The sequence below is a fragment of the Eleutherodactylus coqui genome, chromosome 2 (genome assembly GCF_035609145.1).
Source record: "Eleutherodactylus coqui strain aEleCoq1 chromosome 2, aEleCoq1.hap1, whole genome shotgun sequence".
NCBI lineage: Eukaryota > Metazoa > Chordata > Amphibia > Anura > Eleutherodactylidae > Eleutherodactylus > Eleutherodactylus coqui.
Window position 1 is genome coordinate 54846542 of NC_089838.1, and position 15088 is coordinate 54861629.

Below are 15088 nucleotides of genomic sequence, written 5' to 3' on the forward strand. Positions count from 1 at the left end.
TCTTTATAGTTTTGGACGCTCAATGGCTCTACAAGTGGGCAATGGGGCCTGGAATTTATTCCGTTGTACCCTAAAATCCAACGGGTGCTCTTTCCATTATAGGCCTAGCCATGCGTCCTTTAAGTAGATTAGGGCCACAAGGGGTATGGTTCTGAACACGAGACAAACAGGGGTATCAATTTTGGGGTGAAAGTCTTCATTCCTATGTGTGCTGTACAAAAAAAACAGTTTTTAAATTGATACAACTGCCAAAAAAATGAAAATTGTAATTTTTTTCCTACTGCTTTGCTTAGATTTATTCAAAAATTGTAGGGTAAAAATACACAGTACACCCCTAGATAAATTCGTTAGGGGGTCTAGTTTTCAAAATGGGATCATTTGTGGGGGTTCTCTGTCGTTTTGGCCGCTCAAGGGCTCTACAAGAGGGCAATGGGGCCTAAATCACCTTCATGCTAAATTTCTGTTCTGAAAGCCACCGACTACTCCTTTCATTTTGGGCCCCGTTGTGCATCCAGACAAAAGATTAGGGCCACAATGGGTATGTCTCTGAACACGGGAGAAACAGGGGTATCCACTTTGGGGTGCAAGTCTTCATTCATGTGTGTGCTGTACCAAAAAAGCAGTTTTTAAAACGACAGAATTGCCAAAAAAAACGAAAATCACAATTTTTTCCTTTTGCTTTGCTTCAATTCATTCAAAAACTGTGGGGTTAAAATGGTCAGTACACCCCTAGATAAATTCGTTAAGGGGTCTAGTTTTCAAAATGGGGTCACTTGTGGGGGTTCTCTTTGATTTTGGCCGCTCAAGAGCTCTACAAATGTGCTATGGGGCCTAAAACGCCTTCAAGGAAACTCTATGTTCTGAAAGCCACCGACTACTCCTTTCGTTTTGGGCCCCATTGTGCACCCAGACATGAGATTAGGGCCACAATGGGTATGTCTCTGAACACGGGAGAAACAGGGGTATCCATTTTGGGGTGAAAGGCTTCATTCATGCGTGTGCTGTACAAAAAAAGCTGTTTTTAAAATGACAGAATTAACAAAAAAACGAAAATCACAATTTTTTCCTTTTGCTTGGCTTGAATTCATTAAAAAACTGTGGGGTTAAAATGGTCAGTACACCCCTAGATAAATTCGTTAAGGGGTCTAGTTTTCAAAATGGGGTCACTTGTGGGGGTTCTCTTTGGTTTTGGCCACTCAAGAGCTCTACAAATGTGCTATGGGGCCTAAAACGCCTTCAAGCAAAATTTATGTTCTGAAAGACACCGATTACTCCTTTCATTTTGGCTCCCGTTATGCATCCAGACATGAGATTAGGGCCACAATGGGAATGTCTCTGAACACGGGAGAAACGGGGGTATCCATTTTGGTGTGTAAATCCTCATTTTCATGGGCTCTATAGGAAAAAAAATATGTCTTTAAAATGACATATTTGCAAAAATATGAAATTTTATTTTTTCTCCCCTAAATTGAACTAATTCCTGAAAAAAACTGGTGGGGTCAAAATACTCATGACCCCCCTCAGTGAATACACTAAGGAGTGTAGTTTTTAAAATGGGGTCATTTGTGGGTGTATCTATTATTCTGACACTTATGAGCCTTTGCAAACTTGCCTTGGTGCAGGAAAACAAAGTGCTCCTCAAAATGCTGAAAAGTAATGTTAAATTTGTACGTCCTCTAAATGGTTAAAAAAAAACACAAAAGTTTTTCAAGTGTGCATTCAGAATAAAGTAAACAGATGGAAATACATATCTTATCAAAAATTTGTACAGTATGTTTGGACATATTTGAGATATTACGGTTGAAAATGTGAAAAAATGACAATTTTTTCAAAATTTTTCCAATATTGGTACTTTTAATAAATATACACAAATTATATCGGTCTCTTTTTACAATCTAAATGAAGTACAACATGTGGTGAAAAAACAATGTCAGAATCACTGGGATATGTAAAGCCTTTACGGAGTTATGCCACGTTGAACGACGCATGTCAGATTTCCAACTTTTGGCTCCGTCACTAAGGCGCAAACAGGCTTCGTCACTAAGGGGTTAATATTCCCAGTCATTGTTAAGGCTTGTTATAAATCACTTGGATTTGAAGGAATGCTGTCATCCAATAGATGGCGCTATAGAGGTATTTTCCCATCCTTATTTGCATAGATATCCCAGAGGAGCTAGCATCACCTTATAAGTCTCCTTACTCATTTTTTGGGTGACATCAGAGGTCCTTGACAGACAGCACCCACCCGCACCCGGCTCAGGTAGTTAACCATGTGCTGCATGATTAACGCTATAAATAAACCTCAAAATTCTATGGCAGAATTGATGCGTTTTCTCTCCCTGCGATCATAAAAAAAGATGTGATACAGGCGAGCATGGAGGCTCTAGTACCCTGTTGTCCCACCTCTAGCTTGGATACAAGATGTGATACAGGCGAGCATGGAGGCTCTAGTACTTTGTTGTACCGCCTCTAGCTTGGATACAAGATGTGATATGGGGGGCAATTGAGGCATACAGGTTCCATATGGTATTATGTGTCCACATTTGCTGTGACTGAGCCTCTAGATCATACAAACTTCTAGGCTGTGGGAGTTGCCGTCCTAAATGCGCAGACCGGTGCCAGCGGCCGGCGAGTGACGTTTCTATGCGGGGCTCTGCGATCCCCGCACAGAAATAGAGCATGCCGCGGTTTGTTTTCCACGTGTGATTTCGCGCGGACAAACCGCGGCCGTCTGCCTAGGATTGCGTTTTCTAACGCAATCCTATGGCAGCTTCCATGGGTGGAAATTCTGCGGGAAATCCGGCAGCGGAATTTCCGCCCGTGTGCACGGGGCCTAAGGCTGCTCTAAGATGTGCGTTCAGAAAACACAGCTTAAAATCGTGGGTTTTTTACCTCAATTTTGAGCAGCACTTTTGAACGCATGGTAAAGCGGTTTTAATGCACCCCACAATTGTGATGGGTGGGGAGGTGTGCAGCAGGCTTCTGGCTTAGTCTGTGAGGGGCCTATGATGTGGATTATAAGCGGTGTCCTATCTCCTTAAGTTGAGCACCCAAAAAGTGTGTGGAGACACCTAGTGTGTAAGTGAGTCAGGGAATGGTGTGGTCTCTCCATCTTTCTTATATACATTACTATGTGGGGTTACACGAGGTGTGTGGTGATGGTACGGTTATATAAGGGGAGTGTGGTGGTGTTATGGTTACGCGAGAGAAGTGGGAAATGTGGCGACGGTGGGGTTACATGCAGGGAGTGTGGTGACGGTACGGTTACATGCAGGGAGTGTGGAGACGGTACGGTTACATGCAGGGAGTGTGGAGACGATGGAGTTACATGCAGAGAGTGTGGTGACGGTGGGGTTACATGCAGAGAGTGTGGTGACGGTGGGGTTACATGCAGAGAGTGTGGTGACGGTGGGGTTACATGCAGGGAGTGTGGTGACGGAGGGGTTACGTGCGGGGAGAGTGGTGACGGCGCGGTTACGTGCGGGGAGAGTGGTGACGGCTTGGTTACGTGCGGGGAGAGTGGTGACGGCTTGGTTACGTGCAGGGAGTGTGGTGGCGGCGCAGTTATGTGCGGAGAGTGTGGTGGCGGCGCGGTTACGTGCAGGGAGTGTAGTGGCGGCACGGTAACATGAGGGAATTATGGTTACGGTGCGGTTACGTGCGGGGAGTGTGGTGACGGTGCGGTTATGTGCGGAGAGTGTGGAGGCGCAATGGTTACATGAGGAAGGTGTGGTGATGGTACGGTTACATGCTGGGAGTGTGGTGGCGGTACGGTTACATAAGGGCGGTGTGGTGATGGCGGGGTTATATGCGGGGAGTGTGGTGACGGTGTGGTTACATGCTGGGGAGTGTAGTGACGGTGCGTTTACATGTGGGGAGTGTGGAGGCGGCGCGGTTACATGCGGGGAGTGTGGAGGCGGCGGTTACATGCGGAGAGTGTGGAGGCGGTACAGCTGCACAAGGGGAGTGTGGTGGGGATGCTGATTTTCGCACCTGTGATGGAACCCCTAACAATAATTTGTGCCGTGCCATTTCCATAAATGTCATAGAAGGCAATGAAAATGAAGTGAACAGTTTAGCCCTCAGTAATGCCCCTTTCACACGGGCCAAAAATCTCACTTACCCAAAGGAAGCAGCTGGTGACATCACCAGCTTATTCACACTCATGAGGCTCTATTAGACTACATAAATAGGTACGCAGCATGTTCTACTTTAGGGCTCATGCGATGTACTGCCGTGTGACACGTGGTGAATCAGTATATCAGTGAGTATATGGCCGCTCTCTGTGATTTTTTTTTTTTGTTGTCTGACTTTTATTGATCCATTCACATTAGCGTGTAAACACTGTGTGTAGATCCGAGCGAGGAAAAGATGGCAGCTTGCTCTATTTCTCCACATACCACGCAGTGTGAGCCCTATACTTTTGTATGAGCAGCGTATATACAGCACTGTCCATACGCAATACATATGCAACCCCCACGATGAAACAGAGCAGGGAATTAGAAGAAAAAAGACAGTCACACATCGCATGATCGTGTACGTGAGATACGTAGTCATGCGCAGTACACTCGCTGCCATACGCAGTCTCTGCCGACAGAGTCGGCATCACATAGACCGTTAGTACACTACAGGACACCCGCATTGTTTTATGCATATAGTCGCTTATAAATTATATTGGAAAATTTTAATTTTTGATTATACAAGGTATTACTTTTATTTGCTGAGATTGAAATACCCTTCTAAGCCTTCAGTCACAGATCTTGTATGTCCAGGTCATTGAGACGGAGCTCCCGGACACAACAATAAGCTTTCATTAGTCAAATGGAGACAAAAAAAAGTCTCTATTTAACTAGGTTTCCATTAGTTTCTGGCCAGATAGAGCCGTGTAGTCAACTAAGTTATTCTGTCCGGCAGAAATGTGGGAAACCAACAGAAATCTGCTGAAATGGAGATCAAAATGTGGAGCTTTGGTCTCAGTTTTAGTAATGGCAGCGTAGGGTTTTGTTCAAGGTCGCCAACGAAACCCATTTGAGAATTTAAACAGAACCCAGAGAAATATGCAAATGGGCGTACCTGCAAAACATAGGACATGCATACACGCATAGATGCTCTGTGTATAAATATTCCCTATGGGGAGTCCCCTTGTCACTGAAGGTAGTAAAGAATCCGCTGTTACAGAGGATTGCATATCACATCTTGTATCCAATATAGAGGCGGTACAACAGGGCACTGGAGCCTCCATGCCCACCCGTATCACATCTTGTATCCAAGCTAGAGGCGGTATGACAGGGTACCAGAGCCTTCATGCCTGCCTGTATCACATCTTGTATCCAAGCTAAAGGTGGTACAAAAGGGAACTTGAGCCTCTGTGCCTGTCTGCATCACATCTTGTATCCATTTGTTCGGCGGATGCATCATTTTGTAGTTGAACACGCTTGCTCGTAATGCCTTTTGCTTTCGTGCTTGAAATGGAAGCGACTGCCAAGGCTAAAGCCCGTGTATATTCCATAGACTATAGCTATCTCCAGGACAGGAGGACAGCTGTACAGCCTACTGGGTGCAGAGGGGTTCTTGTGCAGCCTTCCTCGCACACCGCCTACGTCGCGGAGAGTGCGCAGCGTTCCTTCGTGTCATTTGGACGAGACCCTTTTGGACGTGTAAATCCTCGGACCGTCATGTATTGCAGACGAATAGTTTTACATTCGTTAAATCCCGTGCCTCGCTGAGAACTGTCTGCGTCAGTTTAGTTTGGTTTTCTCGCTCCGCCATATTTACTTTGGGGGACTTTCAGGAATCTTTTCATCTGGACATAATGTATGTCTATAATCTACACCAGTGGTGGCGAACCTATGGCACGCATGCTAGAGGTGGCACGCAGAGCCCTCCCTACTGGCACGCGCCCCATCGACCGCTCACCACTTGTGAATACCAGCAGGGGCCGCGGCTCCCCTGCCGGCATTCACAAACGGCACTGCTAGCCGCGCTGATCCCAGCACACAGTGACTTCAGTGTGCAGCTGGAATCCCTCTCCCCCTGCCCCGACGTCTCCTACTACTTGGTTCCGCCGGGAGGGGGGGGGGGAGGCGTCCAGCAGCGTGTGTGTCAGAGTGTATGTCGGGAGCATGTTAACACTTTCTTCCCCACTTCTGCAGCAATCAGCAATTCTCAGCAACCTGATTGGTTGTTTGGGTTGGTTGATTCACCAAACAACCAATCAGGTTGCTGGGAATTACCTATTGAGGCAGAAGTGGGTAAGAAAAAGTTAATATGCATGCCGGACCATGCTGACCAGAAGAGGAGCATCAGCTTTCAGGAGGAGGAGCTAAGTATGTGGGTCTCGGGAGGGGCACTGTGGGGTGTCACTACTGCACTGGGGGGCCACTGTGGGGTGTCACTACTGCACTGGGGGGTGTCACTACTGCACTGGGTGGCCGCTGCGGGGTGTCACTACTGCGCTGGGGGGTGTCACTACTGCACTGGGGGGGCGTCACTACTGCACTGGGGGGGGGGGGCGTCACTACTGCACTGGGGGGGCGTCACTACTGCACTGGGGGCCGCTGGGGGGTGTCCCTAATGCACTGGGGGCCGCTGGGGGGTGTCACTACTGCACTGGGTGGCCGCTGCGGGGTGTCACTACTGCGCTGAGGGGTGTCACTACTGCACTGGGGGGGCGTCACTACTGCACTGGGGGGGCGTCACTACTGCAATGGGGGCCGCTGGGGGGTGTCCCTAATGCACTGGGGGCCGCTGGGGGGTGTCCCTAATGCACTGGGGGCCGCTGGGGGGTCACTATTATTGCTGTGGGGTGGGGGACACTATTACCGCTGGGGCCACTGTGGGGTGGGGGTCACTATTAGCGCTGGGGCTGCTGTGGGGGTCACTATTACCGCTGGGGCCGCTGTGATGTGGGGGGTCACTGTTATCGCTGGGGGGTGGGGGTCACTATTACCGCTGGGTGGGGTCACTATTATCGCTGGGGGTGGGGGGGGGGGTCAGTATTACCACTGGGGCTGCTGTGTGGTGGGGGTCACTATTACCGCTGGGGCCGCTGTGGGGTGGGGGTCACTATTACCGCTGGGGCCGCTGTGGGGTGGGGGTTACTATTACCGCTGGGGCCGCTGTGGGGTGGGGGTCACTATTACCGCTGGGGCCGCTGTGGGGTGGGGGTCACTATTAACCCAGGGGCTTCTGGGTGGGTGTCACCATTACCGCTGGGGCTGCTGTGTGGTGGGGGGTCACTATTATCACTGTGGGGGGTCAGTATTACCGCTGGGGTCGCTGTGATGTGGGGGTCACTATTACCGCTGGGGCTGCTGGGGGGGTGTCACTATTACCGCTGGGGTATGTTTACATGTGGCGGAAATGGGCAGGGCTGTTTCAAAATAGACAGGGTGCAGACCTTGACTGCTTTTTGGATGCAGAAATGCTGTAGAATTTTCCACAGAAATTTCCGCTGAGGACGTTCTGCAGCATTTCTGCATCCAAAAAGCAGTCAGAATCTGCACCCAGTCTGCTTTGAAGCAGCCCTGTCCTTTTTAGAACGACGGGGGTACAATGATACGTTGTGATAAGCCCCGCCTCCTGATGTGTTGGCACTTTGCGATAAATAAGTGGGTTTTGGGTTGCGGTTTGGGCACTCGGTCTCTAAAAGTCTCTACACTATCTATCTCTATACAAATAGCAAGATTTATTTCTCTATATAATCTATAGTTGGATGGATGGATGGATTTATGTATGTATGGTGGGGGGAAAAAAAGGCCTGCTGTACATTTTAACTTCTTCAGTTGACCATGCTGATCTATTCTTATTCTTACTAGGGTCTACTAATGCCAGCCCAGGGGAAGCCAATAAAGCCCTATGGGGTCGAAGCCAATTTTCCTCATTTTTGGGAAAAAGTTTCAGTCCGTCCCCACTCGAAATGCGTCCAGCAAAAAGAGACGGACGCACCTTTAGAGGCAAACTAGTGCTTGCTTCTAGTGTCATCGCCTGCTTAACCATCCTGCGTAGGGAGGTAATGAGTCCTGCAGGCTCTGCAAGCCTAGGATGCGTGAGCACGGTGCAAGAGGAAGGACTGAGGAGGATGTGAGGGGGAGGGCACGGTTGAGAAGGCGTTGGGCGGGGCTATGCAAAGGTCTTTTGGCTCCCTCAGTGCATTGTGGGTGTGCCCGGAGTGCTGCCTGAGCGTGTTGCATCTGATACGTCCCCTATCTGGGGATCATATATTAAATGGATTTTTAGAACAGGGAGCTGGAAAAAGTGCTTGCTCTGTCCACTCCGCACATTGACTTGGTATTGTAGTACCTCCAGTACTGGTGCACCCCCTTTCCTACAGCAGTTTCCAAAAGCAGGAAAAAAAACTGACGAGCAAGAGGTGCAGCGCAGCTGCGACTGCTAACAACCAAGCACTTAGATTTAGGCCTCATGTCCACGTGATACATGGCGGAAGTATCGCATGATACTTGTGCGACGGCTCGTGTTTTTGCGTGATGTCCTGTAGTTTTTATTTGTACCATTTTGGAGTTTATAAGACTTTTTTATCGCTTTTTATTATAACTTTTTTTGGAGATAGGAATCGGTTACGTGCACACTTCCCATAGACTTGTACAGGGACCCTTGGTGCGCAAATGTGCACAAAAATAGAGCATGTTGGGGTTTTGCACGCATGCGAAATGTGTGAGTAAAGAGAATTCTGAAGGCATCCATTGAAACAAATATGTTTGTGTGAAGCGGCCCTTACTGTACTTTTGTTAGCACGAATCAAGCACATTTGCAAGCGCAAAAAAACACGCAACCATGCCGCCATTTATTGAAATGGGCAATTAGTGTAATTAGAATAATACATGTTCTTCCCCTGCAGAAATGCACGAGAAAATAAAGGGGACTGCTTTTTTTTGGGACAAAGTGCACATGCAAAATACACTTATGTGAAGGAACTCGCTGCAATCAGCGGGTTCTACTGACGTGTATTTAGCATGTATATTTTTCATGCGTAATATGCTGCGCAAATACATCTGTGTGAATCTGGCCGAAGAGCCCACGGTGGTATGCGTAAAACGCTGCGTCTCTGCGGTGAGAACACAGTCGTGGACATGAGCCCTAAGGCTGGAGCTCTATGGAGTCTTTCGCCATGACATGGGTCATGTGACCAAAGATCGCTGTGCAGCCCTGTGAACTTGCATTCTCAAATATATCAATGGGGTTGCGCAAGTTCCCACAACCTATAGATTGCTTAAACCTCTACGAGGTTGGATTTTTGCAATATATTGGTCGCAGCTACTTGTGAGTTGTATCGCAACTCCATTGTCTTCAGTAAGGCCGGTTGCACACGACCGCTTCACATTCCGAATAAGGGATACCACAGCGGAAGGTGACCCGGCGACCCTGCAGAATCTGTAATGCGGATGACCGCGAGAGTGAAGGAAGTAGCAGTAGTATGTATCTTTCAATGCGTGTGATTTGCTGCGGATCCTCCGTGTGGACGACGACTGTGGATTGAACAATAGGAAACCGGTGGTGTGAAGCCGGCCCGAGAGTGTGAGGTCGCAGGGCTATACAGCAATCTTGGTCGCGTAGCACTAGTCTCATTGCATGACTACGACTCCGCCGTTCATGGGAGCTCAGTGCTTGACCATCTCCGTCAGCTCCACAGTTTTTTTTTCTGCTTTTGGAAACTGCTGTAGGAAAGGGGGTGCACCAGTACTGGAGGTACTGCAATACCAGGTCAATGTGCGGAGTGGACAGAGCAAGCACTTTTTCCAGCTCCCTGTTCTAAAAATCCATTTAATATATGATCCCCAGATAGGGAACGTATCAGATGCAACACGCTCAGGCAGCACTCTGGGCACACCCACAATGCACTGAGGGAGCCGGAAGACCTTTGCATAGCCCCGCCCAACGCCTTCTCAACCGTGCCCTCCCCCCTCCCCCTCACATCCTTTTCAGTCCTTCCTCTTGCACCATGCTCACGCATCCTAGGCTTGCAGAGCCTGCAGGACTCATCACCTCCCTACGCAGGATGGTTAAGCAGGCGATGACACTAGAAGCAAGCACTAGTTTGCCTCTAAAGGTGCGTCCGTCGGTCTGTTTGAGAGATCTCTTTTTGCTGGACGCACTTCGAGTGGGGACGGACGGAAACTTTTTCCCAAAAATGAGGAAAATTGGCTTCGACCCCATAGGGCTTTATTGGCTTCCCCTGGGCTGGCATTAGTAGACCCTAGTAAGAATAAGAATAGATCAGCATGGTCAACTGAAGAAGTTAAAATGTATAGCAGGCCTTTTTTTCCCCCCACCATACATACATAAATCCATCCATCCATCCAACTATAGATTATATAGAGAAATAAATCTTGCTATTTGTATAGAGATAGATAGATAGATAGATAGATAGATAGATAGATAGATAGATAGATAGATAGATAGATAGATAGATAGATAGATAGATAGTGTAGATTATAGACATACATTATATCCAGATGAAAAGATTCCTGAAAGTCGCCCAAAGAAAATATGGCGGAGCGAGAAAACCAAACTAAACTGACGCAGACAGTTCTCAGCGAGGCACGGGATTTAATGAATGTAAAACTATTCGTCTGCAATACATGACGGTCCGAGGATTTACACGTCCAAAAGGGTCTCGTCCAAATGACACGAAGGAACGCTGCGCACTCTCCGCGACGTAGGCGGTGTGCGAGGAAGGCTGCACAAGAACCCCTCTGCACCCAGTAGGCTGTACAGCTGTCCTCCTGTCCTGGAGATAGCTATAGTCTATGGAATATACACGGGCTTTAGCCTTGGCAGTCGCTTCCATTTCAAGCACAAAAGCAAAAGGCATTACGAGCAAGCGTGTTCAACTGCAAAATGATGCATCCGCCGAACAAATGGATACAAGATGTGATGCAGACAGGCACAGAGGCTCAAGTTCCCTTCTGTACCACCTTTAGCTTGGATACAAGATGTGATACAGGCAGGCATGAAGGCTCTGGTACCCTGTCATACCGCCTCTAGCTTGGATACAAGATGTGATACGGGTGGGCATGGAGGCTCCAGTGGCCTGTTGTACCGCCTCTATATTGGATACAAGATGTGATATGCAATCCTCTGTAACAGCGGATTCTTTACTCCCCGTTCAGGGACAAGGGGACTCCCCATAGGGAATATTTATACACAGAGCACCTATGCGTGTGTAAATAGAGCAAGCTGCCATCTTTTCCTCGCTCGGATCTACACACAGTGTTTACACGCTAATGTGAAAGGATCAATAAAAGTCAGACAACAAAAAAAAAAAAATCACAGAGAGCGGCCATATACTCACTGATATACTGATTCACCACGTGTCACACGGCAGTACATCGCATGAGCCCTAAAGTAGAACATGCTGCGTACCTATTTATGTAGTCTAATAGAGCCTCATGAGTGTGAATAAGCTGGTGATGTCACCAGCTGCTTCCTTTGGGTAAGTGAGATTTTTGGCCCGTGTGAAAGGGGCATTACTGTATGCTAAACTGTTCACTTCATTTTCATTGCCTTCTATGACATTTATGGAAATGGCACGGCACAGATTATTGTTAGGGGTTCCATCACATGTGCGAAAATCAGCATCCCCACCACACTCCCCTTGTGCAGCCGTACCGCCTCCACACTCCCCGCATGTAACCGCCGCCTCCACACTCCCCGCATGTAAACGCACCGTCACCACACTCCCCAGTATGTAACCACACCGTCACCACACCGCCCTTATGTAACCGTACCGCCACCACACTCCCAGCATGTAACCGTACCATCACCACACCTTCCTCATGTAACCATTCCGCCTCCACACTCTCCGCACATAACCGCACCGTCACCACACTCCCCGCACGTAAGCGCGCCGTCACCACTCTCCCCTCATGTAACCCCTCTGTCACCACACTCCCTGCATGTAACCCCACCGTCACCACACTCCCTGCATGTAACCGTATCGTCACCACACTCCCTGCATGTAACCCCACCGTCACCACATTTCCCTCATGAAAACCCACTTCTCTCGCGTAACCATAACACCACCACACTCCCCTTATATAACCGTACCATCACCACACACCTCGTGTAACCCCACATAGGAATGTATATAAGAAAGATGGAGAGACCACACCATTCCCTGACTCACTTACACCCTAGGTGTCTCCACACACTTTTTGGGTGCTCACCTTAAGGAGATAGGACACCGCTTATAATCCACATGATAGGCCACTCACAGACTAAGCCAGAAGCCTGCTGCACACTGAGGAGGGGCAATCACCATGAAACAATCTGTCTGAGCATGGCTTCCTGGCTTGGTTTAATATTCCCAGTCATTGTTAAGGCTTGTTATAAATCACTTGGATTTGAAGGAATGCTGTCATCCAATAGATGGCGCTATAGAGGTATTTTCCCATCCTTATTTGCATAGATATCCCAGAGGAGCTAGCATCACCTTATAAGTCTCCTTACTCATTTTTTGGGTGACATCAGAGGTCCTTGACAGACAGCCGTAAATGCGCCAATATTCAGATGGAACATAAACGGTTGTATTCCCACGTTTGAGCGTTTCACTATTACCCTACTCCAGTTAGCATATGATGCAGCCAACATGTCTGTTCATCATATGGCAGAAGGATGGCGTAATACTTAATTTCTCCTGCGGGGGCGTTGCAGGGGAATTGAACACTTCGGCCTTTTTCACGCGGCAGAGCAAATATTGCACGTATATGAACCGTGGCTCGTTCTATCTTTGGGCGGGGCCTTGCATCACCCATTGTTTTAATGGGGCTGGCGGCAGCATCGCACCGCGTGCTAGGTGCGGGCAGCGGGAGGGCGGGGAGGCAGTTTTATTACAAAAATGACTCACATCCACAGAAAAATCGTACGTTAGCGAGCGCGAAAACAGGCCGCGATTCACGGCCTGGTATCGCACTCACTGTGTGACATTATCCTTACTGCCATATCTTCCTTGGATTACATGCGATTACATGGAGGTGGGAGCTCAGTTCCTGCTCCTGGCTCTTCCAGCCTCCCCCCCCCCCTGCAGATGAGGACAACGTATATCGGCTAGGCGTGAAAACCGAGCCGCTATATATTCGTGTGAATGCACCCTCAGTCTGTGAGGGGCCTGTGATGTGGATTATAAGCGGTGTCGTATCTCCATATCCCCTGACTCACTCACCCCCTAGGTGTCTCCACATACTTTTCGGGTGCTCACCTTAAGGAGATACGACACCGCTTATAATCCACATCATAGGCCCCTCACAGACTAAGCCAGAAGCCTGCTGCACACCTCCCCACCCATCACAATTGTGGGGTGCATTAAAACCGCTTTACCATGCGTTCAAAAGTGCTGCTCAAAATTGAGGTAAAAAACCCACGATTTTAAGCTGTGTTTTCTGAACGCACGTCTTAGAGCAGCCTTAGGCCCCGTGCACACGGGCGGAAATTCCGCTGCCGGATTTCCCGCAGAATTTCCACCCATGGAAGCTGCCATAGGATTGCGTTAGAAAACGCAATCCTAGGCAGACGGCCGCGGTTTGTCCATGCGAATTCACACGTGGAAAACAAACCGCGGCATGCTCTATTTCTGTGCGGGGATCGCAGAGCCCCGCACAGAAACGTCACTCGCCGGCCGCTGGCACCGGTCTGCGCATTTAGGACGGCAACTCCCACAGCCTAGAAGTTTGTATGATCTAGAGGCTCAGTCACAGCAAATGTGGACACATAATACCATATGGAACCTGTATGCCTCAATTGCCCCCCATATCACATCTTGTATCCAAGCTAGAGGCGGTACATCATAGTACTAGAGCCTCCATGCTCGCCTGTATCACATCTTGTATCCAAGCTAGAGGTGGGACAACAGGGTACTAGAGCCTCCATGCTCGCCTGTATCACATCTTTTTTTATGATCGCAGGGAGAGAAAACGCATCAATTCTGCCATAGAATTTTGAGGTTTATTTATAGCGTTAATCATGCAGCACATGGTTAACTACCTGAGCCTAATATATGTCATTTTAATTTTAATGATGGGATTTTTTTCAATAGTGCACATGAAGATGAGGATTGACACCCCAGCACGTAACCGTACCATCACCACACCTTCCTCATGTAACCGTACCGCCACCACACTCCCAGCACATAACCGCACCGTCACCACACTCCCCGCACGTAACGGCACCGTCACCACAATTCCCTCATGTTACCGTGCCGCCACCACACTCCCTGCACGTAACTGCGCCGCCACCACACTCCCTGCACGTAAGCGCTGCCACCACACTCCCTGCACGTAACCGCGCCGTCACCACTCTCCCTGCACGTAACCGCGCCGTCACCACTCTCCCCTCATGTAACCCCTCCATCACCACTCTCCCTGCATGTAACCCCACCGTCACCATGACGCGGGTATATCGGATGTGACCTCTGTGACCTAACCCAAACCTCCCCCTTTCTTCAATTAAAACGCTGCAACTTCTAGCTTGGATAAATTTTTGGCCACAGCGGCCATTTATTAAAATTCTTATTAACAATTGATAAAAACATCAAATAAAACAACCCACTGAAAAGGGGGAAGTCCCCGGAGCCTCCAACCCCCTCTGTCGCCTCCCCAACAGGGAAAAGGATTTCCGTCCTGCCTCCCGCCGCTCTCTCCCTCTATCCGACTCGGGAGACTGAAATCCTTCCCGCTAAAACCCTCCCGTCGCAAGACAGCCGACTCGGGAGGCAACACACAACCGGTTGCCCCTAGTCGCCCTCCTCCTCCCGACTCAGAGAGGCGCGAGCCGTTCCTCGGCTAGCCACGTTTCTCTGCAGGGACTACGGCCTGACAGAGCCGGGAGGCGACAGGCTGACCACACACACTATACCAAAAAGGGGGAGGGGGGGGGGGAGGTAGCCATCAGCCCCCGTTCCCCCCCCCCCGCCCCGCACATCAGCTGGCTCCAAGAACTCCCCCCCCCCCCCCTTCCGAACGCCGCTATGACAATGTTACGATACCTCTACGACCCTTTCTACTAACTAAACTGCCCCCTATATGCTAAAGTAAGGGCGGGTGGGTGGGACTTCCTCGTGGCCTCCGTCTTCTCC

General features: G+C 49.1%; 1 long non-coding RNA gene, 1 other non-coding gene and 1 pseudogene across 2 annotated transcripts in view; 1 reads left to right on the plus strand and 2 right to left on the minus strand.

Moving 5' to 3' along the window:
* The window catches only part of LOC136610561 (uncharacterized), a 91333-nt gene that overhangs the window by 37437 nt on the left and 38808 nt on the right, over positions 1 to 15088 (minus strand). The gene's annotated exons all lie outside the window — the stretch shown is intronic.
* On the plus strand, positions 8124 to 8323 carry LOC136613436 (U2 spliceosomal RNA). Its single transcript, XR_010790675.1, has one exon. It is a non-coding gene; the product is annotated as a U2 spliceosomal RNA (small nuclear RNA).
* On the minus strand, positions 9684 to 9811 carry LOC136613321 (U2 spliceosomal RNA; annotated as a pseudogene).